At 40.8% G+C, this 24,972-nt stretch overlaps 1 long non-coding RNA gene across 1 annotated transcript; it reads right to left on the bottom strand.

The window, feature by feature from the left end:
• Positions 1–3,989: 3,989 nt before the first annotated feature.
• Positions 3,990–5,170, bottom strand: LOC140658388 (uncharacterized). Its single transcript, XR_012044726.1, has 3 exons — positions 5,084–5,170; positions 4,288–4,379; positions 3,990–4,099 (listed from the first exon to the last, which is right to left on the bottom strand). It is a non-coding gene; the product is annotated as an uncharacterized lncRNA (long non-coding RNA).
• Positions 5,171–24,972: the final 19,802 nt, after the last annotated feature.

The following is a 24,972-nucleotide window of genomic DNA, read 5'->3' as shown; positions in this document are numbered from 1 at the left end:
CGGCTCCAAGGTCAGAGCCCTCAACTCAGTCTTGCAGCTCATTGCAGTTTCAGTGCCAAAGCTGCCTGGCTGCCTTGGAGCATGGGGAAGCCAAAACCACAGCTGTCTCTGTCTGCTCACACCAATGTAGCTGTAGCCTCATCTGTAACAGGGCTTCCAAGGAGAAATTCATGTGGAAAACATATTTATCAAAAACTATCTGTAAAAAGCAAAATTTGAATGATTTTTTTCCCCCGGGATATTTCTTATCCAGCATTATTTTCTTCAATGTTTGTTAAAAATAAAGACTAAATGTTGGTGTGCCTAGTTGGATGTTTAATATTAATATCTTTCTCAATAGCATAGTTTTTCAACAAAGTCAAAAGTTACCACTGAAAATGTTAGTGAAAAAAAGATTATGAATTTTTTTTATATTTTTAAAGATTTTTTTACAGTTTTAAGAAAGAAATAAAAGTATTTTTTCAGCAGAAGAAAATCATAATTCTGGTGATCTTCATTAAAGAAACAATGAGAATCCCAAAAGCATAGCAAAAATAGTAGGGATGAACTTTGAATGTCCTTAGATACCACTGACTAAGAAATTAGTTAAAACAGTCATTTTCCTGTTTCATATTGAACCTTATTTACAGCCCAGCCCTTGCTAGGAAATACCAAAGTTCTCCCAGTATTTTCCACTTTGCTACCAATCACATGTTTTTGTGTGTGGTCGTTGCTGACACACCATATGGCAGGTATTGCACACCTCCTGGTGGACCACAGACGTAGGAAGGAATCATTAGCACCTCAGAGGCAGCAGAGCAAGAAATGTGGCCACGGGAAGAAGGGCTGCAGAGCTTCTGTGTAGACTCCCAGTGTTGGAAACATCACCAGTGCAGCTGCCAAGTTGTAGCTGACCACACAAGCACATGCTAAATGGATCCTTATCTCTCCATTCTACCAGGAACAATTATTTGTTTTCTCTTTATCTGTATTTTTATCTCCACCCTAGGACTCATTCAGCTCTTTTACAAAGACAATCCTTGGATAGGATTCAGATTCAAGCTTCTCTTTTTTTTTTTTTTCTCCAGACAAAGCCTTTTTATACTTGTGCAGGCATTACACAAGATTCCTTTTTTCTAAATTTTCACTCAAGTCAAATCACTTTGTATTGTACAATTAGGCAGCATCTCCACTTCAGACAAACTCTGAGAGTATAACTCCCTAGCACTCAAAAGTGAGAATCAGATCACAATTATACCTTAGGTCTTGAATGCATATGCCAGCTGAATTAGATAAATAGCTTTAGATAAATAATCAACGTTGGCCTGGATCTGCTGAGTAAGATGTGCAGTCCCAGGTAAAAGAAGGTAAGCAGAGATTAACCATTTTGAGTTTGGATCATCCAAAGTTTGCACATCTTCACTGCCCACCTCTGTATAGTGGGAAACTGAGTTCAGTCTATCATATGTCATTACATTCCTGGTTTGGGGGTTGGTACAGAATGGACTAGCAAGCATCCGCATTGAATTTACTTGAGCTTGCTGCATTTTCTCTTTCAAGATGGAACCTCTCAGAAACCTGAGGGTAACAAGGGGTACAAAACGGCCTAAAATGCATCATTATAACAATGATGTGTCCCAGCAATAGGCCCTTTCCCTGATCATGTACCCTACTGCATGTTATAATGGCAGCAGCAGGAAAGGAAAACATCAGAAGAGCCCAAAAACCACCTCTGTGCCCCTGTGTGACCCGCTAGTATGAGGCTGCTGGTCTGGTGCTCAGCATGCAACGCTACAACCTAACAACCAATGTGTCAGTGAAGTGTAGCACTGAGCAAATAAAGTTTTTGAAACATCACCTTTTTTTTTTTTTTTTTTCCAGGCAGGAAACCATATATTTTACTATCACATGAAAGACAGCAGTCTGCTGCTTTGTTTTTTGGTTTTGTTTTTTTAAAGCAATGAGTTTTCTAATGGCTTTGCACAAGTATAAACTAGGTTATCACATGTTTCTGAGAATATGCTTGTTCTTTTCTAAGTCACTTGTTTATTAAATGGCATAGGAATCTCTCAGAAGTATTGAAGTTCAAAAGACATAGAAAGATTAGAAAAAACAAGAGTTCCTCAAAACCAGCTTTCAGTTCATGTAAACTCCATTACTATAATTTTAGCAATTTAAATTAAAAGACTTTTTGAAAAAAATAACAATTCCTTTATTGTCAAAATCACCTCATTCAGCTCCTCCCACTAGGTGATAGCATGTCTCTTCATATAGTTGTTACATTAAGGCCACAAGGCACTGTTAGATATACAGAAAATAACAACTTATCTTGGGTAAAAAACATGTTTCCCGGAAAACTGTCCAGTCATGAAGGTAACAACAGATGAGGAATCCACCACTTCCTATGGCAGATCAATCCCAATAGTCATCAACAATATAATTATGTGTCTGCCATTTGAGGTTCTTACTGGATACAGAGAGAAACTTTTTCCCTACAAGGACAGAGCTGGAGCAGGTTGCACAGCGCAGTTGTGTTCTGCATCCTTGCAGGTCTTTAAGACCTGACTGGATAAAGCCCTGAGGAACCTGGTCTGAGCTCAGAAGTGATGCTGCTTTGAGTAGGAGTTTGGGCTAGTGACCTCCTGAAGACCCTTCCAGTCTGAATTATCCTGTGATCTTATGACCCCATAATCCCAACATTAATTTGCCTGTCTCCAGTTTGCAGGCACTAGTCTTAATTAGGCCTTTGTGTGCTACCAGGCTTAGCTCTGCTGAATTATATCTCCTTGGAGTGCTCACCCACTGGCCACCAAGGAGCCAGAAAGCAAGATGTGACAGAGCACTTAGTGTCCCTGATGTGAAACTGAGGCATGAGGGTCTAGCAAATCCAGCCTCCAAGGAGTTTTCCACTCCTGGTTCTGCAGCAGGAGATCTCCAGGCTCCCAGCTGCCTGTTGGTGAGCCTTGGGAAAAGCTCTCATCTGCACCACAGAACAGCCCAGAGCCACAGACCTTGGCCTTTCTTCGTTCCCCGCCAGGCAGACTGGCAGAAATACTTTTGACTGAGAAAACACACCACAATTTCCAGGCTGCCCCTATGCCCAACTGGAAGCAACTAATTGTAAAAATATTTGATTATATTGTTTTATTATTAAAGGAGACCAGATATCAAAGCTAACTCAGACACATAATTAAGAATAGGAACTCTTCAAGACATGATAGACAATCATGCTGTGCTTTCCTACTATAATAGAAATAGTGAGTAAGTTTTGAAATTGGGAAGGTAGAGTTTTTTCCCACGTGGAATAAAATAATATATATTTCAGGTTCTTTTGTTAAGAATTACAACAGAATTCAAAATGAGGGATTTTTTTCAATTAAGATGCTAGAAAAAATCATAGTAGGAAAAGGGGAAAAAACATGAGAAAAGTTAATATGTTCTCTTTTATCTGTAACAGACATTCTTTACTGTTTTGGAGACAGCAGTTAGTCTAAGTAAATTAAATCAAGTTTTTAATAAGATTTTTAAGAAGTCGGGAAGGCTGGAAAGAGATAAATAAGTCTAGACAAAATATCCCTGTTTAATGTGGTTATTCGTGCCACCTATGAAGGATGTGACTTGCGGTGACCAAGTTCTATAATCATTTTAGTGTGATACAGCGTCATTTGAATGAAAGAACTCAGTCGTTTGAACTTTGGGGTGTATAACAGTCCCTCTTATAGTGGAATTGTGTTTAATGCATTGAAATTAGTGTGAAGAGAGAAATTGTCCCAGTTCTCATTTTTTCTGCAGATCCTTTTTAGGCTTGGACATTCTCCCAAGATATTTGGGAAACCACTCAGGAAATGGGAGAAAAATCTGGTTACACTTAGAATACATACTGTAGTCAACACTTTGCACTACTTTGATTACTACTGTGTTAACATCTGCATTTCCTGCTGACAGTTCAGTAGAGCATTCCATGCAGCTATTACGAGGCACAGATTTTCAGTATAAATTTTTACATTTCAGTCATGGAGAAGCAAGAAGTAGAAGCTGCTGCACATCATCCAGGATGAGATCAGAAGTTCCACAGAAACAGGAAGCTGATCTATCTTTGCCAGAAGATATGGATCAAAATCTGATCAGGAAAAACCCTGAGTTAAGTAAATATGAATGAGAATTTATTAATCTGCTTCTTCCCACCCTATTTCAGTGGTTTGATCCATCATTTCAAAAGAAGCACCATCATTATTTTGGAAACTTTGTGTCCCCTCAGTGACATTTTAGGCTCAAGATCATAGTCCCACATGACAACACAGGGCTTACCTGATTGGATCTTCCAAAAAGCAGTGTGTGTCTCCTAGGCCAGAATGACAGTTCTTCTTCCTGTTCTTCACTTGTAGGTTTACAAGATGCATCTCACAATATGACATGAAAAAGATTTGATGAAGAAGAGCTGGAATATGGCTACCATATGGGGTCAAAGTTCTGCTCTTAGTCTTTCATCATCTCTTCAAATGTTTTGCGGGATACAGCAGGAAAACTGGATTTCATATAGAAAATGCTGATTCACCTCAAACCAGACAGAAAATACACCCTTTTTTGCTTTCAGCCAGTCAATTACCATGAGTATCCCTGAAGAACTTTGTGCTTCATGCAGTGCTACAATACTACACCACTGACACCACAATGCAAATAGCAAATGATAACAGAAGAAAGAGTAGGTACTGTGGGCATGCCATCCAGCCACCAAACCCTACCCACCCCACCCCCCCCAAAAAATAGAAAAAAAACCAAACAACCCCTAAATCATTATTTTGCCCCTAAATGGTAAATTTAAAATATCACTGTTGAAAACAGGAAAATAATCTTCATTATGTAGTGAATCAGAGCACATTTTGGCCACCTGTTAATTCCTGATGGGTTGGACTTCTAGATAAAACACAAAAAGCTCATTAAAACAGGAACAAGAATGGTATGTCTCATTTCTCCTCCTTTTATATATCTGATTGGCAACTTAATCATTTCCTTATTTTCTAGAACTGAAGGCTACAGCATCTTGAATTCTTTTTGCTGACTTTCTCCTGGTGAGTGAATAACGCTTTAACATTGCTTGACTTACTTGTCAAAGAGTTTTCACTGTGGTTGTTTCAAATCTTACTTCTTCAGTCTATCTTATCAGTATTGTCAGAACAGGAGAGATGGCTTTGGCAGCAATCTTAATAAACAAGACATAAGAGACATCAATAAAGGTTTATTCACGGGGCTTTGCCATTAATCAGATTCCTTTTAAAAGCCAGTAAATGTTGCCCTGTCGTGGATTTACTCTTGAGACTTGCAGAGTATCACACATGGCAAAGTACATACAATAAGAAAGGTGACAGGTAGGAGGCAGCATCTTAACTGGATCATATGGAGTCTCATCATGGCATTCAGATTTTATAATTTTTGTTGATCTGTAACATGTCCCCTTTTATTCAGACATGACTGCTTCATCTGAAAATCTGTACAAAGGTCCATAGTTATGGTCACAAGAATCACCAAAGACCCAAAACCCAACTTTGACATCCCCTGCCTCCCACTACTATCACAAAGGGACAGACAAATTTTACAGGTCACAGAGAAACAAAACCAAGAGCTCAGCAAAAGTCCAGGAACACAGCAAAATAATGTACAGTTTCAGCATCAGTTCCAACACCGTGCCATGGCCCATGTTTTCCAGTTCAGACCACAGGCTTCCAGGGTGCTGAGCAAAAAGACAGGAACTGAAAACTCACCTGCAAAGGTGGCTACTTAAAGTAATCACAACTTCAAGAAAAATTTTCTGGCTGATATATTTTGAGATCCTCTGGATGAAACTAAGGAGCATTCACAGGTATTAGGTATTATCACAGGAAAGGTATTAAGGATGTTCCCGAAGGTCATTGCCTCTTTTGTTTTTTTTTAAACAAAGTCTGTAGCTTTACACGTGGGGAAATCAAAGCTGTGCAAAGTAAAAGGGTAAAAAATTTTGAAGTTGAAATTCAGCACAGGGTTTGTGCAGCAAAAAAGAATATTGCACGAATCAGGTGTAAGAACTGGTATTCAAGGAGCTTGTGCCCCAACACAAAGGGACTGGTTAACACTGATTATAAGGTGTTAAGGCTATGAGGGAATTAAGATGGCAGAGATCATTGTTTCTATAACTTAAACCAATGACCCAGCAGGCTAGCAGCAGTGATGAACAAACCTTGTTAGCACGTGGTTCTACTCTTCCTAGTGACTCCTAGTGCTCTGGCATTGTGGTGATCAGTGCAAAGGCTGCATGGGTACTAAGCTCTTGTGTGGTCCTCAACCTTACCCTCCTCCAAACTGGGAACCAGGCACAGGACAAGGCAGGGCCAGGATGGTCTCTTTTCATTGATTCAGGAGTGCCTGAAAGAACACAACAGAGCAGTGGCTCTCAGTGAGCATCTGCAGCCATTTCCTCCTCAAATTGTTGTGTCATGATGCTTCCAGCAAAATTAAGGATATAGCAAGTCAACCCATTCAGGGTACAGGATATAGCCATATGATCTCATACTTCATGTCTTTATTACAGCCAGTGCAGAAACACTTTTCTTGCCCAACTGTATGAAGTAAGTTCTCCCTCCTTGTATTCAAATTATATGAATTCTCTGAAACCAGTGTTGCTTTTGAGTCATCTTACACTCCAATTGGTCTCAAAGAGAGAGTAGACAAGCAGAGATAGACTGACTCATTACTCAGATTTGAGGAATGTCTGCATTAGAGTGACAAACAAAATGCGTAACCCTAATGACTGTTATTTACTCTCCTTACTCTCACCAACCATGTGAGCAGGAATAAAATTCAAATGCTAACTCTCAGCTATTGTGAGTCATGCTTTCTTACAATATTCAGAATTCTTTTTTTCCTACTTGTCCCTTTGGCACACCAGTGTAAAAATATCTGCTTGGAAAGGAAGAGGAAGAAGGGAAGTTGAAAATAATTGATGGAAAGGACTTGTTCTTCAAATTTGAATGGAAAAGATAAGTTTCACAGCTAAATTACCTAAATCTACCAACACATAAGTCTTACTGTCAGAAATAATGAAGAGGGAAGGGGACTCCAACTATCTTTTCTTTAGCAACACTGCTCTTGAAAACCCTAACTTTAGTTAACAGAAAACTTTAACCACCCTTACTAAACCAAATACAGTTCTCCCCAACAGATTTATTTTATCCTTCCACACCCCCATTTTCCCAACTCAGAGCTTAAACTCTGATATCTTTATTCACACTGAATGGCCTTAAGTAGTCATACCTATTTCAGTAAGCCTTCAAGAAGAAACCTCTGTGTCAGCTAAGGTTTCTAAAACTGGCCATGCATGGAAAATTCTTGTGTGAAACTAAGTCATTAGGCTGGATCTCATCATGTATCAACAAGACTGTCAATTCATTTCTGGTTTTACAGATGTTTTCCAGTTGTGTCATACCTACCCTTTAAATATTGCTTCAGAGTTCCAGCTCAAAATGAAGTCCACAGATACATACAAAGCAAGATCTTCCTCTAGATGGCATTTATTTTCAGTATGGATGTTGAAGATGCCAAAGGGTTTGTCTAAAAAGCACAGAATTAGGGAAAACACATTATTTAAAATTGAAACATAGTAAAAGGAACATGTTCATAGAAACATGTTCATCACCTAGAAATGTCCCTTAGAAATTTCAAAGACAAGAGAACAAGTGTCTGTGTATCTTTAGCGGGCACATTGTAAGCCTCTTCTTGGATTGAAAGAGCTGGGGAGATTGGGTGTTGGTACTATACTTTTACATAAGTTTCAATAACAAGTTCATTTTGGTCATCTAGGCTACATCTATACTTGTAGGTAAGGCTGACCTTATAGGTGCCCCAAGACTATGACCACAAGCCACCTATGTTTTAATCCCAGGACTTGTGCCCAAACACACATGAATCTTAACACTAAAATTTCCACTGAGCTCCCAAGAACAAAGGGCACTTCTGCCATTTACCTCTTACTCAGCATTTTTTGCAGGGTATCTTGAATTTACTGATTAAGTGCCCTACCTTAGTAGAGAAATTCATCCAGAGGCAAACCTATAGTTCTCTGTCTTTGTCTTTCAGATTGTCCACTTTCATTTTTTCCACCCAATTGTTAGAAAGAAAATTCATCACACTGTCATTTTTGCTGGTAAAAGAATTTTCAGTATTTTGCCAAATTTGTGTCAAACTTCACTCCTTTTACTAAACTATTTTTGGAAGAGTTTTCCATTTTCAGTTATCAAGCTTCTTTACTCCTGCTAGACCTAATCAATTTCTCAAGATGTTTAGGATATTTCTTCAGATAGGGACATTTTGAAAGTGTTCAGTTTGCATCTACAGCTCCAAAAGTACCCTACAATTTTTGTTCTGCATTACCTTTTTTCTCTGAACTGATCAGGAGAAAATCAAAGTCAAGACAATTTTCACAGCTGATACCAAATAGAAGTAATAGCTGTTTGACCTCAGAAATTTGCGCTTTTGCCCTAAAAAACTCTGGCAGTCTTGGGTAATAACCCAGGTTGGTGAGCAATTCTGCTGTCTCATTTCACAAAAGCAAAGAGTAGGAGAGTCATGGTATCACAGCACCATGATATTCAAAAGTCTTTACAGCTACTCTGAAGCAAAATTTTCAGTAGCATGACTCAAAGTAAATAATTATTTGGCAAAATATTCTGGCTAAATTTGTTTGGTGCACATCCATGTCAGCCGAGAGAAAGAAAACACTGCAACCACTGGGGCAAAAGTTAGCTTAGAACAAATATGGACATGCTCTGAAAAATTGCACATAAAATCTCTTTCTTACACAACAGGTAAATCCTTAAGGTTTTACTGGGTGTGTAGGATCAAGAGAAGGTCAGCCAATTGACTACATATGGTTCAACAGATGCTTCCTTTGACCAGCCAAAATCTTTCCTGTTATCATGCTAAAATAAACCTAGTACTTTGTACTTGTGATTTTAATTAGTGAGGAAACTAGAAGTATTGGATTATCAGAACTAAAACTATAAAATATTAAGCACTTTTTAGACAGATTTACAAATATTACAGATAGTCTCTAGTTCTGAAGAGGGCAAAGTCTAATGACATCTCCAAAGGAAAAGGAGCCTCCTTGTCTTGTTATGGCTGGGAAGATTAAAGCTGGAAAGCAACACTGCTGTCACAAGCCACATCCACCAAGAGGACAAGGAAAATCCAGAGCATGAGCACGATGGGAAAGAGAGAAAGAAATCATAGATCGTGTCAGAAAATCACAGTGGAAATTGTCTTCACTTTGTGTTGTGTAACTTCTGCTCCACTCCTCACTTCCTATCAATAAGACAGTGTTCTGCTTTATGTTCTTCCTATATCATCTTTATTAATAAATTCTTTTTAAAGTAATCATTAATTAGTGATTAGTCATGTTTGCATAAGATCTCTTGAATGAATCTCTTGCTAATTTCTCCTTCCTTGCAATTGCCATGACTTTTAAAAAGTTTGCTTACTTGCTGCTTATACATTTTTTGTTCACAATTAGAAATTTGTCTCTACAAAAATTAAGTCTGAAATGTAATATGACAATACATCCCACCCTACCTTAAGTAACCACAAGAGACAGGTAATTTGGTTTCTTTATTTAAAATTATTTATGAATGTGCATATCCTTCATCTGGAAGCTGTCATAACTTTGCAGATTAGGCTGGCTATGTTATCAGGGGCACCAATCTTTCAACTAAGCCGAAACCAAACTGCAGTCTTAGCCTTAATTAAGAACTAGCTAAAAAATTGCTCAGATTTTTGAATCTTTTGAAATTAAAAATTCAGCACTTGTTCAAATATTTCTATTCAATTTAAGACTTATTTATGAAAAACAGAAAACAAACCCTTTATTAAAAGTTCATAGAAAGTTTTGTTTCTGAAATTCAACTTATTCATTTCAGATACCTATTTTCAGATTTCAGGGATCTTTGAACCACTCTGACAGAAAAAAATAAAACTTAGTTTTAAAAGTACATAGGTTAAAAGGACAAAGGAAAAAAAAAAATTCAGATTAATTTTCTGCTATCAGAACATTTCATTATATTTAGCTATTCCATAACTCCAGATGAGAAATTATGTCTCACAAAAATATGTATTTTAAAGGAATAGTGAGAACAGAATAGAAACACAAATGCAAAAACCATTCTGCAATCCTAAATAATTCTCACAGAGAACGAAGTAACTAAGTTCTGTTTATATTGGCTTGTTGGAATGCAAAGTCAGTAGGTCTTCTTCCAAGAGTAAATTGTCATTTACAGAGCAAAACTTGATGGTTAAACTGTATGTTATCTAACAGCCCAGGCTCCCATTTCATTACAGTTCCCCAAAGAAAACAATCAATCAAGTTTGTCAGCATACCAGTGAGAGTCTTTAAACAGGCAAGTCCATGAACCTATGGGAGAGCAGAAACAAAAAGATTAAAAAACTACATACACCAAAAAAGATCTATCTTGAAATAAACATAAACCAACCTGCTGATTCTGTGTCCAGTTTAGAACAGTAGATAAAGCAAATTCTGAGAAAAACCATGATGACTGCTGCTGTTTTGTCATGGAAAATTTTGTAGAACACCAGTGCATCATATTTCATTTGGATAAAACCAGAGATTTCTGACCTCTCCTGTCAGTCTGACTTGGTCTGTACGTTCACCTTCTCCCTGTCTGTCTGATTAGTTGTTCCAGAAGGGCAATAGAAAAGGAAACACACAAAGCTTAACTACATTAAAATATCATGTCATATTGAATTTAGGGATGGAAGATATATTTAATATTATTGTACACTTTATAATTGTTTTAAAATTGAAGTGTTTCAGAGGATGAGTTAATATAAAGTTAATATCTATCTTCAAGAAAAAGAAAGTGTGCATACTGTTCAAAAGTTTTTTTCTCAAGAAGGACTTCTGAAATGATTTAAATGCATGTAGTCCTTTACTAAGCTTTGCCTCAACATCTGCTAAGGACCTTGAAAATCTTCCCTTAACATTTTTTATGCAGAATTTGAACAACTCTTTCTTTCTTCACTCTTCCTTAGGTCATGTTTCTTAACCTCTGTAGTCTCCTCCTTGCCTTACAACGTCTTTGGAATAGGAGCAGCTATATGCCTTTGTTCTCTGGCCTGCCACACATGGAGTCAGACAAGATAATCTTCAGGCCTAAGACTCCTAGGAACAAGGCTTTTCTCTGTAATGTTCTCTCATATAAATCTGAGTTTGCAAAATTCGTTGTCTACTGTCAGTAGTGACCAAGCCACAATTTCAAACTCAAGCTTGCGCATCCTCAGCTTTTCTTTGCTTCTTTGCCACTCTTGCTTCTGAGCAGATTTCTAGTAAGAACAGGATGTGATTGACATTCTAATAGTTGTCTTTCACTATAAAATTTCCTTGGGGAAGTAACAGAAATGATAGTGACTCGTACAAACTAATAAGGGCCAGAACACAAGCCACTGGCTTCAGCTGAGGAGTCTGCAAAAAAATTAAGTTTTATTCTGATCCCACTGGCAATAAGAGATTAACTTTCCTATAGCACTCTCTAGAAATAGTCTAAGAATTCCTACTGCCAAATCCTTAAACTAAAGTGTAAAAAAATCACATAGATAGTGGGACAACATCTCTCCTAAGGCAAATGGCACACATTAACCTCAATGAGGTTTTGCACAGCTGGGCCAACAGAGAAGGAGGTGCAGGTTGTCTTACTAAATTTTTAGTAACTCCATGGTATGGCTGATGCACACACTCTTTAGAGGCCTGTGGCCTCCAAGGTTTTTATAATTTTATCCTCCAAGGTTCAAATCAAGCCCAACCCCTGACCTGATAAACGTTCATGAAAATGAGTGTGGAGGGCATGAGTATAGCCTCCAGGATTTTCAGATCTCCTTGATTCCAGCAACATGTTTACCCTGCTGAAGGAGGGTTCTGGCTTTTTGGCTTTAATGTTTCATCTCCTTCATCAGGAGATGAAGCAAAGCTTTTCTTCATTCTACTTTATTTTATCATGTCTTTGATTGCTGTATGTTTTGTGATTAAACAAAAAAATTGCGACAACCATAGCATTTGATGAATCTTCTCAGGACTTTGAAATTTCCGTAATGTATTGATTTTTATGAATGACTGTCCTCAAACCATCTCCCTCCAGATTCTTAACTACTCAGATAATAAGAAAGACTGGACAAGATGATTTCTTGGAAATATTTAAGATTCACTGCACTTTATAACAATCTTGCAGAAGCAGTCCAGTGACACAGCTCTGTAAATATTTATTGTGATTAAATTTACTTTTTCCCTGCCCAGCATATTTTGTGTTTATTAAAATTACTATTGAAGATCTTTGCCAAAAACATAAGTATTACTGCTTACAATTTTTACACTAAAAGTATTTCCACATCCCTTAAGTCATGCTGGAAGTATTCTCAATGCCTTTCTGAGCAACTATAAGGAGAGTTGTACAGTGGTGGTTTATGATGTGACCAATGGGGCATGGCTGTTTCAGTTGATATAGCAGAACAAAAGAAGAAAAGAAAAAAAAGCCCCAACCCCCCTTTCAAGGGGGAACCTTACTGTAATGCTCTAGGAGGTAATGAAACTCCACAAATATCAAGTCTCTAAAAGCTTCTTAACATATTCTATGTTTTTTCTCAGTGATTAATTTCTTGAAGTGAGAGAACAGCACAGTGAAAATGTTGGCACCGTCCAAAATCTTTAGTGTGGTAATTTTCCCTGGCCCAGCTACAAATACCATTTATAGGCAGAAGAGAGGAGAAAACACAGAAAAGTGGGGGAGGCTGCACTGCAGCAGCATCAGCAGCAGCAGCAGCAGCCCCAGCACTCTGGGAGGAGGGACTGGATGTGGGAGGTGAGGAAGAGCCCCTGCGCTGGAGTCATGCAGCACCAGGAGGCTGCAGGCAGCAGTGAAGAGGTGGCCCCACTGTGCTGTGTGAGAATGTGGTGGCAGAAGGCAGCGGGAGAAGCTGTGTCTCCCACAAGAGAACAAAGCATTTATGTATGTAAAACTTGAACACAAAAAGAAATTGAAACCACAGTTTGGGAATGCTCCAAGATGAAAGAGCCAACCTTGCCATTTGGAGGGAGACTAAGTCCCAGTGATAAAATCCTCAGGCTCTAAAAAACTAACATCTGGACTTGTCAAAAATGTCTTATTTGCCATCCAAGAGAATGTAAAAATAGGCCCGAAGGAAAAAAATAAAAAAGGAGAGTGAAAAAAAAAATCTCAGTCTCAAAATCACCATCCACAAGAGCAGATGTTCCATTATAACCTCTGCAAGTCAAGACAAAGACATGTTGGAAGATGATGCAAGAATTTGAATGAATTATCAGCTTTGCAAGAGATTGCAGATACCATGTCAACATGCAGAGCATGGAAAAGAAGATGGGAACAATAAGACTGCTGAAGTCTCCCTTCCTAAGGAGACTTCCTAAGGATCTCCGATCCTAAGATTGGAGCCTAAGAAACAAGAGCTGAAAGCAGAAATAGCAGAGAAATGTGTCAATGCACTGAAAGCAAATGAACCATGTATTCATTTAACATGTCCAAGGCAGCATAGCACAAGGACCAGTCATTTTAACAACAAAAGATCAGTGAAACATTCAGATCTTAGGAAGTCTGATTCATTGGAATGCCATGGAAAAAAAAGCACCCCATAATCGGCTTAGAATGGATCAGAAGGTCTCATTTCTGCCAAAGGCAAGAGCAGGAGAAAAGGAGGGGACTAACCACCTAAGTGGCTAAGAAAGAGTTTGTAATGTCTTGTAGAGGGCAGTGAAGCTCTCACGAGAATACATCTGGAAAAGACTGTCTATGTCTCCAAGAAAGTGCTCCTCACCCTGAAGCTACAAGGCAAGCTGCAGAGATTCTTGCTGTGGGATATCACAGCATGGAGGAAAAGAGGAGGGAGATTTATACTGTCTTAAGTGAATTGCCATCCAAGGGCAACTCCTTCGTTGACCAGATAAAGAACATAAGGCCCCTGAGTACTCTGCTTTATACCTAAGGTAGCTACCTTGGGTAGCCCAAAAAGTTGAATGCCCACAGTATCTCCCCCCATCTTCCATGGACATCCAGGCTAATTAGATGGTATAGCAAAGGCATCTCCATCATCATTTTAAAAGAAGGCATCTACAACTTCATGGAGCACTGAGCCTATTCTTGGCAATTTCTGTTGATGCATTTTGAGAACTGCAGCAGGACCGAGCACATCAAAAACAGAGGCAGAGGAGCGCCTACTTTCTGGATCCTGATTGAGCTTAGATTTGACTTAGATGTCAAATTGTTCAGACCATTTAGGAAGATGATTCAGAAATGTGCAAAGGTATTATTCTAGGCCGTCCAGACAAAATGTGAAGTGCTCTTGGAAATTACTCACCCCAAGAAGTCAGGCAGCAGCTGAGCAGCGTCATCACACATTTTGGACAAAAGAACCTAAATTCTGCCTAGTCAATTACTGGAATTAGGCCTGATCAAATACACAGAAAGGGAAAATTTTCAGCTTTCAACAAAGACAGAAAAGCCGGGACAGATGATCAATGTCCATGTTTTTTCCATGCCTGATGCATCAGCATGGGTCTGACGATGGGTTAAGAAAATAATAGATCATACTTGTTTTCATTCAGCACCTCCTTTGGGAGACACTGTCTGCATCTCAAATAGCAAACGTAGTCTGTGGAAATTCCTGAGCCCTGTATCTATTTCCCTGCTGTTAAGACTGGAGAACTGTGAGAAACCGAGCTATGGAAGGTGGAGACGAAAATGTTGACTTTCCTGTCCTCAATTTGATACGAGGTCAGAACAGAGCTGGAAAGTGCACCCACATCTAAGGCCTTCAAAGATCTTCTACATCCAACTGTTTCAACATAGTCACTGTCTGTGTCTCAGACCATGGTCTGAGTTGGTTCAGCTCCAGGTGTTTCACCAAAAACCACAAGATTTCTCTGTATTTATATTTTAAACAGCTCAATGTGCTAAAGTTTACATAGATGACATTTTGATCTGACTATGTATTTATATAGCAAAAAGCATGACAGATGGCTTAGAACAACTTGGGAAAAAGCCCAGCCTGATGGGTTAATGCTAAATGCTAAATAAACAAGACAAGAAGTTAAGTTTAGACAGATGAAAGAGGGGAGGAAAAGATGATACAGGAAGATATGCAAAGAAAGATATGCATGTCCCTGGAGCACTGGAAGGAAAAAAGTTTCCTTGGAATGAGAGAGTACCCCAGGAAAATACAGCTAATTGGGCTGCCTCAGTCAACAACCTGCAAGGGCTCCAGGACAAAAATGTCCAAAGAGCAGGGGGTGGAAGTGATGGCCAAACGCCTGAGACACATTACAGACGCTAACAAGAGCTGAGCATCAATGTATTCACACAGAAAAGAAGGGTCTGCTTGAGTCAGGCCTATAGAGGCCTTGTGTATTTACTATGGGAAGCGTAATCACAAGACAGGCTCAGCATGACAGTAACAAGTCATACAGCTTTTAGGCTGAAGCTGGCTCGTGTGCTGCTGGTCCAGAACTTGAGCACACTGCATTGGCAGCATCCTGCTGTACAGCACTTAGATATCCCAGGCAATGCCAGCATTTCCTTTTAAGCAGAACATACCTAAAGTGCATAACAATATGACATTAGTAAAATATTATCCTCATTTTAAACATGGACTGTAGATGTCACTGTGCTATAGGAAGACATGCATTAGCAGTAATTACCCAATGCAGTAATATTAGGACAGCAGTTTATACAACCCATCCATCTGAATTTCCAGACTAGATTTTCCAGGCTACACTGCAGAGGGGCTCTCTGTGTTCCCACCGTGGAAACCGGGCCACTGCCCAGCTGAGACTCCAAAAGCAGCGAAGCCAGCAGGAGGGCGAACCAGACAGAAGCTGACTTCAGACACTCTGCAGGGGCTGGGAGACCAGCCTCCCCTTTGGCAGCTGTTTAGGGATGCTGCTGTTTCATATCTAAAGCTCTCAACTAAAACAGGTTGCTGCTGGGTACTTAATGAGCAGATATACTATAAACACTGTACTCTTCTGGGTGCCTCAAAGAATTTAGTGTCCAAGCAGCCTGATTTCTCCTGACTGACGCCAAAAAGACCAGGAAAGAAAAGATGCATTTGTGATCTGGAGCACAGGCAGATTTAGGGTTAGTCTCCTCTGCAGTCAGATTGATATGTGACTGCAGCACAAACAGACCTTCCTCATCCATTCGGGTGCCAGTAGCAATGCCACTATTAGCCAGGCTTGGGGTGCAGTCTATGCATACAGCATCCCTCAAGATTTCCAGTCTGGCCTGGAGCTTATGGTCCAGCACTTCAATTGCTTTCAGCAGCAGCAAAATGAAAGCTGTCCCAGGTCTGCCTACAGGCCCTGCAATCATAGCCTTTCAGTGGAGACAGTCCTGCTGACTCATTTGAAGTTGCATACTGAGTCTTATTTGGGATATTTGACACAGGCAGGCCCGAGCAATGCAAAGGCAGCATGTTCAGCAGCACGTTTGCTACCAGCAGTGATTGCCTATGTACCAAAACCTATTAATTTTACCCCTACGCTGCCTTCCCAAAGCGCCCCCCCCAAGAGTTAGCTGTCTTGGATGAAATCCACTTCCCTGGCAATATTAGCATGCGAACACAGCACTGTTGTTGGGCAGCATATCCATCTAACTGATGGAAATTGTCCTGGTAGAAACCCCATGAAACAAGGTAGCGAACAAATGATGCAACTAAAAATATGGTGCCCTGTGGCCTGGGGTAGCAAGCAAGCATCCAGATTTGGGTTGTCAGGGAGAGGACACACAGGAACTCTTCAAGCCAGCATCACTGTGGTCCCCATGTGGTATAGCTCTGGTGTTGCTAGCAGCTGGGGGACAGTTTGCAGTGTCTTGAAACCTGTACTCATGACTGACACATTCTGTTGTTGTACTGCTGTCCTGCAGGGAATATTCAGGCAACACAGGGTAACCACACCATGCCTGAGTAATTTGGCATGTATTTTTTCCCTCATGCTGGCACATGAACCCCACCTTCATTTTCCTGTGGAGTCATGCTGTGTTGGGAAAACACAATGCGGTGGAACTTCTCTCATCATAGATCTTTTTAATGTCCTTTGCTTCTCCCTCATCTGTGTGGACTATAGATGCTTTATTTCCTGATGTCCTTAGTGTCATGCGGTACATCCAGGGCAACATCTATAACAGCTGGACCGCTTCTGTTGCTTTCCAGTCCCCAGTAACAGCTGAGATGATTGGCTGAATATGGATGTATTTACTTCATGACAGGAAAGCACACACACCAGGATGGAGAGTGGACCTTAACTGCATATGGTGGGTGGTGGAGCTGTCAGATGTACACTGCACTGCAGTCCTTGGACAGAGGGTTCCAGGGCTGAGCTATGAAGAGAGGAAAAGATAGGATGGAGCAATGGTAGTTGATGCTGGACTTGATTTCCATTGGAAAGTGGTTCAGCTGCCTGCTGAACTCTTGTTCAAGAGCACAGTGGAAAGAGATTTGGACACCATGAATCCAATTCTTCTCTTGTGGATGCTAATTTGGAAAAACATATCTTAATTTCTATTTGTATAAGTGTGATAAGACAATGAGACTTAGGGGTCAGAATCTCACTTGCCCTGAATCAGCATTGCTGATATGTCAGTCTTGACCCGCATTGGCTTTTACCTACCTAGCTCCTGGTCGTGGTGCCAGCCCAACTGCAGCAGTCCAAAACTCAGAAGAAAACACCACAACATAAGCGGACTAAACAAGCCCTGCCAGCCTGCTACTGCTACTCAGCCTGGTTCAAACTAGCATTATACCTATGCTAGGGTACTGCAGTCATTCCTGCAGCTGCTGTTTAGATGTAGTACTAGTGCAATCTAAAGTCATTATTATGTTAGGCTTGGTATCAACCTCCTTTTATGGTCATTGTGTTTGGTGTTTGAGTTAAATATGGAGATGTGTAGATATTTGTAGGACAGATTTTGTCCGGGACATGGGGAAAAAGGGCTGAAAAGGGACATTTCTATGGAAATAGAGCCTTCTGGACAATATTTTTCAGACAATTCTGCACAAAGTTCTGCATCCCTTTTTTAATGGCACTGCATTGATTGGTGGTAATGTTGGATCATTTATTAACCACAGTTTTCTGTCCTGCTAGTGACCTGCTATAGTGTAATTGCAGCGGTGCATGTGTAGTCTCCAGAGAGTCCCTCTGTGGGGAAAAAAAATCACAGAAGTGTCTCCCATCTATCTTGATTGTAATTGTGAGCAGAAAGCTGTGCAAAGTCACACAGTCTGGGTTTGTTTCCACTGACTCACAGCTGCCTCTGGGAACTCTGAGCAAATGCAGCTGCTGAACAGTCTTTTAAGCTGCTTGGTTGCAGGTTGATAATAACTGCTATCAAAGAGCCAAGGGATACAGAGCTTTTATGCAGAATTCATATACAATATGTTTAGTAGCCCAAGGGGGAGATTTCTGCCCAGTGATTTTCTCTGCACATCTGCTCACTTACCTCCTTTTTTGCATACCTATTGCTATTGCCGAGTCCTATTTCTCCTGAAAAAAAGAAATGAGGGAACCTCAGCAAAGCCGCAGAACCACATCACTCTTTGACACTGTGTCATTCAAGGAAGGAGGAAAAAGAAGAATCAGAGATGTAATTCCCCTCTTCATTTGTTTGTTTGTTTGCTTACTTGTACCTGTAAGAATCAAAGGCAGAGCAATTGCTGATCCCAGATTCAGCAGTGCTGTGAAACCAGATAGCTCCGTGCTGATAACACTGTTAGGTGAGTTAGTGCTATTACCTTTCTTTTGAAGTCTCATGTGGTGTCAGACAGTCCTCCATCGTTCTGGGACAGAACACAGAACTAAGGTGTCATTCCTCTAACACAATATCTGTGTCTTTGTCACTGGTAAGACATCTGTTATGAAGTACCATGTAAACCAAAACACAAAGGAATGTCAGGAGGGAGAACCCCTGCCAGTGTCATTTTTGTCTCTTGTATTATTACAAAGTTCACTCAATTTCTTTAATTTTTACTAATTTTGTATTAAACATTATGGATATAAAAGACGAACATATGTTATTCATGCTATTCTAGTCTTGTCTTCATTTTTAAAAGAAAACTTGTCTCTGTGACCCTGAAATCACTGTAGAACTTAATTGACATATAACTAAAGGACTGCACCTTGGTCATATGCTGTTATTATACAGCAACCCTTAACTCAGCTACAGCGATGCTTTAACTACATTGACTAATCCAGTAGAGATTACAAGCTAAAATTCAAATAGCAAAATTTGAAGGCACTTCATACAAGAAGGATGAAGTAGAAAGGGCATAAAGAAGGATGCTCTTAGCCCCATAAATATTGCAATCCCTTTTGCATTTTCAGAGGGACAGGAAAATTCTGCCCTAGAACACCCCACTACAGAGGAATGGTTCTGCAGGCTAAGAAATATAGGATGCGGCCTTAGCAGTCTTAGCTGCACATGCAAATGGATACCAGAGCACAGCACACAGCAAAGGCAGCATTTCCACCCAGGATAGATTAACTGGCATGTAAGCATTAACCTGTTTGCATCAAGTCACTGTGGAGCACCTCAGCTCACAACTGGGGAAAAGGAGATGGGATTTTCAGCAGGTTTTCTAGTTTCAGCTATTGATGGGAAGGGGATCCAAGGAGTTTTGAGCTTCCCACTGCATCATTGGCAAAATAAATTTAAGGCATGAGAAGGGCTTGGATCATCCCCAAAAACGTCACCCTGGGCTTGCACAGAGAGCAGAATAGGGCTTGGCAGAACCACTGAGGAAAGGGACAGACCACTTGCTTGCCAGGTCAGACCCAAGCCTCCTCCAGCTCCATGATGTCGCAGCCTCTCAGGTAAAATGAGACAGAAAACTATGGCTAAGACATGATATCTAAAGTACAATGAAAAACTGGAATAAATTAACTTAGATAAAATAATGCATCATTCGGTGTTAGTCCTTTTGGACACAGAGTTAATTACTGTGTTAGTTATACATTCCTGTGAGTTGATGGACACCAGCTTGTGAGCCAGCCACAAGTGCTTGAGTATGGAGATGGGGCTCCTTTAAACCAGCACCTCAATGACCTTTGCTGAACTGCAGTACCACAGAAGGTTACATACATTCATCTGACGAGCATCATAAACGGCTGAACAATTTTAATGTTGCCCTTCCTTTTAGTAAAACAGTCAGTTTTAGAGCCACAAGAGTAAACTTGACCTCTTCTTTCACACACTAGTAACTAAAGAGATGATCTCCAGAGGGGTCCTTCCTAGCACTTGTTTTTTTAAGCCCTGTCATGTGTAAGGCTTTGTTGTAGGCTTAGTGAAATCAAAGTGCAATGTGTGCTCTCTTCCACCAGTCCTTGGTAGTATTGCCAAGAAACTTAGCAATTATTTTCTCAACCTAGAGCCTCAAAAATAAAAGACTCTAAATTTCCATACTGGCCTGCACAGTAAATGCTTAATATTAGACAGAGAGCACTTATAAAAAGGTATCCAGATGTCCATCCCTTACATTTTCCTTCAGAAACCCTCATTCTCCAAAGTCATATTTGCTGGCAATTTTGTTACTTAAATATCCATTCAGAATGCAAGTCTATCAGCTGTATCATCTTACCGTCTGATCAAGGCTGCTCAGACTATGAGGCACATTAGATTTAAGTGATGTAGGTAATGCACGAAGCTTCACCAAAGGGTGCAGCAGTACCAGCTCATTACAAGATTATTCAGCTTCAGTACAGATTTTATAATAGTACATCATAACATGAAACTAATGGCTTTTATTGCTGGTTTGACAGCAGCAAAGTCTTAATAGGCAAACCACAGCCTCTGAATACCTGTACAATATGGAGTCCTAATAACCAAAAAGTGCCTAGTTATTTAAAATTCAGTAAGGTACATTAATGATTAGACATAGATGTGTTATTCCACCTTTAGTAATTTTTCTAGTTGGTTCTTCCATTACAAACTTTAGGGTCTGTATCCACAAAACGCTGAAAACTGCCATCTTTCAGGACTAGAATGGCTTTGGTCTATAACTAGAAGAGTACACAAGTCCTGGCAGATTACACATCATGGTGATAATGATGCTTTCTTTGAGACACTTGAGCCTCGCAGAGAAGGTCTGGATGCAGCTGGGTACCTCTGCATGCAGCAGTTCAAAAGAGCTGTCCCCTGGGGCAGCAAGCAAGGTCAAGTCAGCAAATCTGTCTTGCAGTCACCTAGCTAGCAGATGAGGTGAAGATGAGGAAGGTATCAGATGCAGCCTCTTTGGACTGTTGGACATGACATGACTACCTTGTCTTTTATATATCACATATTTATAGAAGGAAAAGTGGTAGCAGGGAGTCACCAGGCCTGGGGTCCTTCCCATGGAGGCTGGGGCTCCCAGCACAGCACCGCCGGAGTGCCCAGCACACGGCAGAGGGACAACACTACCACACAGGGCGTGGTGGCAATAGGTTATATCAGGCTGTGGTCAGGGATAGGTTGTGATTTCAACAGGTCTTTTGACTGAAGTAGGTCAATCTGTTTTTGACTGAAAGCAGGAACTATGACATTTCTTTCCAAAACTGAGCAAATGATGCAAGAATTCAGTAATTAGACTGTGCAGGTAAGATATACAAGACCTCATTCAGTTGTCTTCTCCCTTTTGAAGGATTTTAGCCTCCTCTGTGCCACTTTCACAGAGGCTGCAAAACTTGAAGGTTTAGGTGTATAGGTTGTCATTGCTTTTAAAATGAGAAGGCAACATGGACAGGTTAAAGGCTGATTTTGCTTGAAGCAAACAGGAGCCAGCAGTCCCAGACATCAGGGCCTGTCAGTCTGTAAGCTGACCCTGGCCTCTGGAAGGAAAACAGATCAGAGGGAAATTGTATTGCTTCAGAAAAGCAGTTTTCTGTTAAAAGTCTAGTTTTCTTTTAATCAAAAATAAACTTTTTGTGGCCTTCACAACTCACTATCAATTGGATAACCAGTGGATAACCTGCAATTCAGCTAAGCAGAAATAGCTTCTGGCATCACTAGACCAAACAGGCATGACAATGGAGAGACTGGGTAGAGGGACTTCCTCTGTTGGCTAAGCCAATAAAACTGTATAATGTGAACATGGGCTGAGGTGAGAACATCTCACATCTGGAGATTTCTCCACTCATGCATGGTCATGCTTTCCTCATGGCACAAGTGCTCCAGCCCCTAACCAGCCTGGGGCTCCTCCACTTAACTCGCTCCAGCTTATTGAGGTCCTTCTTGTGCTGGGTTAGAGCAGGAGAGAACTGGATCCAGTATTCTGAATGTGGTCTGATAAGTCACCTCTCTCAGTCTGCTGGCTGTGCCCCTGTTCGTGCAGCCCAGGAGGCTGCTGGCCATCCTTGCTGCCATGGCACACGGCTGCCCCAGGCTCAGCTGCCCACCAGGGCCCCAGGGAGCTGCTCCCCAGCCAGTCCCCCCCAGCCTGGGCTGCTGCAGGGGCGCTTCCTTCCCAGGGACAGCGCCGGGCATTTCTCCTTTGGTATAGTGTCCATTGTAACTGTCTGTTAGATAAATGGTTGAACCATAGAACCATGAATGACAGGACTGGATTGAAAGTTTTGTCTAAATTGCTTCATGTTGATGTCCTTTTTCCCTTCTATTATTTAAGAATAACAACATAAACCTGTCAAAATAATTCCAGATTTATTAGAAATAACTAGCAGAAATCTATTTCTATGTTGATAAACACTGATCAATTTCTCTGTACATACATATACCTTCTTCATAGCATCCTTCAATTTCTTTGAAGCAGCAATACAGCTGGCATGCCGGAGTGTGTCACCTTCCCCTTTGTCATATCTAAGAAATGTATCAGTGGCGGAAGAGCCCCTCAGCTTCCCAAAGGTGGTGCAGGAAGAGCCCTTATCCAGGACTTTGTCACTGCAGTCTTATTTTCTGTGTAAGAGCATAGCACAGGTTTAGAGAAATTGAAGTCTGTTTTCCATTGTCTTCTACTAACCCCTGCAAGATCTTCTCAAATCCCAGCTATGCTTTTCCAGAGGTAGGTGATGTCGTCTCCGTATCTCTTCATAGCACAATAAAGTCTCAGACACTACTTTCTGAAGGGTAGTGATCTTAGCTGGCATGATTTCACTCTTTTTCCTGGAGAAATGAGAAACAAAGCCAGTGACCAAACTTTTGAATGATGCTAACCAAACTCAGTCCCCACAGACATCTCACTAAAATCCCTTTGAAAGCATGACATGGGCAAAGGTGTCTCTTCAGTAAATCTTGCTTGGCATCACTTGGAAGCACATACTGAACGTTGCTAGCAAGTATGTCTTATATGACAAGATCTCCATTTGGAAAGAGTAAAGTTATTACGTGAGAGGAAGGACAAATATTTAAAATTCTGCACACTCAGAACAAGGTTCCATCTAGTCTGGTATCAGAGATGTCAGCTTAAGAAAAGCTAGTTAAAAGCAAAGCAATTACACAACATTTCTTTCACAAGAACACCTCCCTTTCTAGTAGTTTCGAGTTTAGGAACATGTTTAGCTGGAGTTTACATTTGGATCAGGCTACTTAACAGGCACTGATGAACCTCTTAGTCATGAATTTGTCATTATTAAGTCATTTATATCTGTGGTTTCTGTAACTTCCTATTGGAATGAGTTCCACAGTTTAACTATGCTTTAGATATGCAAAAAAATATTCATCCATAGCCTTAATACAGAACCCCACTGGCCATTGTAAAAGGAAAATAAAACTTCTCCTTAAAAGAGAAGCATAATCTTATGCTGCAATAATATTGGCAATACTTTCCTCCTTTTTATGATGCGGATAACTGTCTGTGTTTTATAATGCCAAAAATGGAAAAGGTGGCAGTGAGTGTATCATTTCTATTGGGTAGCGCTCTTTTATGCTTGATACAGCACACTAGCATGTTTGTATCTTTCCAGTTGGAAAGCATCCATTATGAGAGGTGTCCAGATGGAAGAGGGGCTTGTAGTCAATTGACCAGCAGCTGTGGGCAGCCGATGGCCAAGCAGGGGAGTAACCTGCTGCAAAAGCAGCAAAGACCCTGGCAGGTCATCACCCACTGCAGACACAGCACCAAGCTGAAGCTGCTGAATTGCAGCACCAAGCTGCTGAATTCCTCCTATAAATGCAGCACAGCTCAAAAGCACCTGACTTGTTTCCATATCTGGCTTAGATCTAGAAGCAATTTTATGTGCCACAGACTCTGATAAACATCCTGCAGAAGCTCAGCCAGATCCCATTTCCCCACCCCATGGGCTTATCAGTGAACTCTCACCAGTTCCTTCTCTTTTCCGCTCCAAGCAGCTGACGTGACTCACAGGGAAGCTGAGGGCCGGGACACCGCAGCGCCAGGTGATTCAGTGCAGGGTGGGCATATCCGCATGATCCCATCCAGGTGACTCCCGGCACCCAGGGCTGCCCAGGGCAGGGACCCCTCGCAGCCCATGGCGTGGGGCACCACTGTGCAGGGACACCCCGCAGCTCTGGCCGAGCTGCTGCCTGCTGCGGGGCAGTGCCTGCCATGCCCCATCTGGGCTGGCTCCTTGGAAACACTCAAGCATCTCCTGACGCACACACAGGATGGATTTAAGTGTTTCCATTAAGCAGGAGATCCTCATTCCTCATGCAGCACGTAGCTGGCTGTATATGCTCCCGTCAGAAAGGTCATGCTCAAACCATTCAAAAAGAGCTGAAGACAGAAATTTTAATCTTAGTGCTTGGGCCTTCTGCCACTGACTTCTGGTGTGGGCTTTGGTTTGTTCTGTAAACCTCAACTGGACCTGAAGAATTAAGGCACATTTGAAGAAAATATGTTTCAGAAATGGTAAGACTGTAAAATGGCCGTTTCTGGCAGTTTTTGCATTGTGTGCACAAATTTGTGTCATTTAACATATTTCTAAGTTGTGAC

Source organism: Ciconia boyciana, chromosome 1 (assembly GCF_034638445.1).
Source record: "Ciconia boyciana chromosome 1, ASM3463844v1, whole genome shotgun sequence".
NCBI classification, from domain to species: domain Eukaryota; kingdom Metazoa; phylum Chordata; class Aves; order Ciconiiformes; family Ciconiidae; genus Ciconia; species Ciconia boyciana.
Note: the sequence above shows the minus strand (reverse complement) of the source record. Positions and strands in the feature narration are given on the sequence as shown.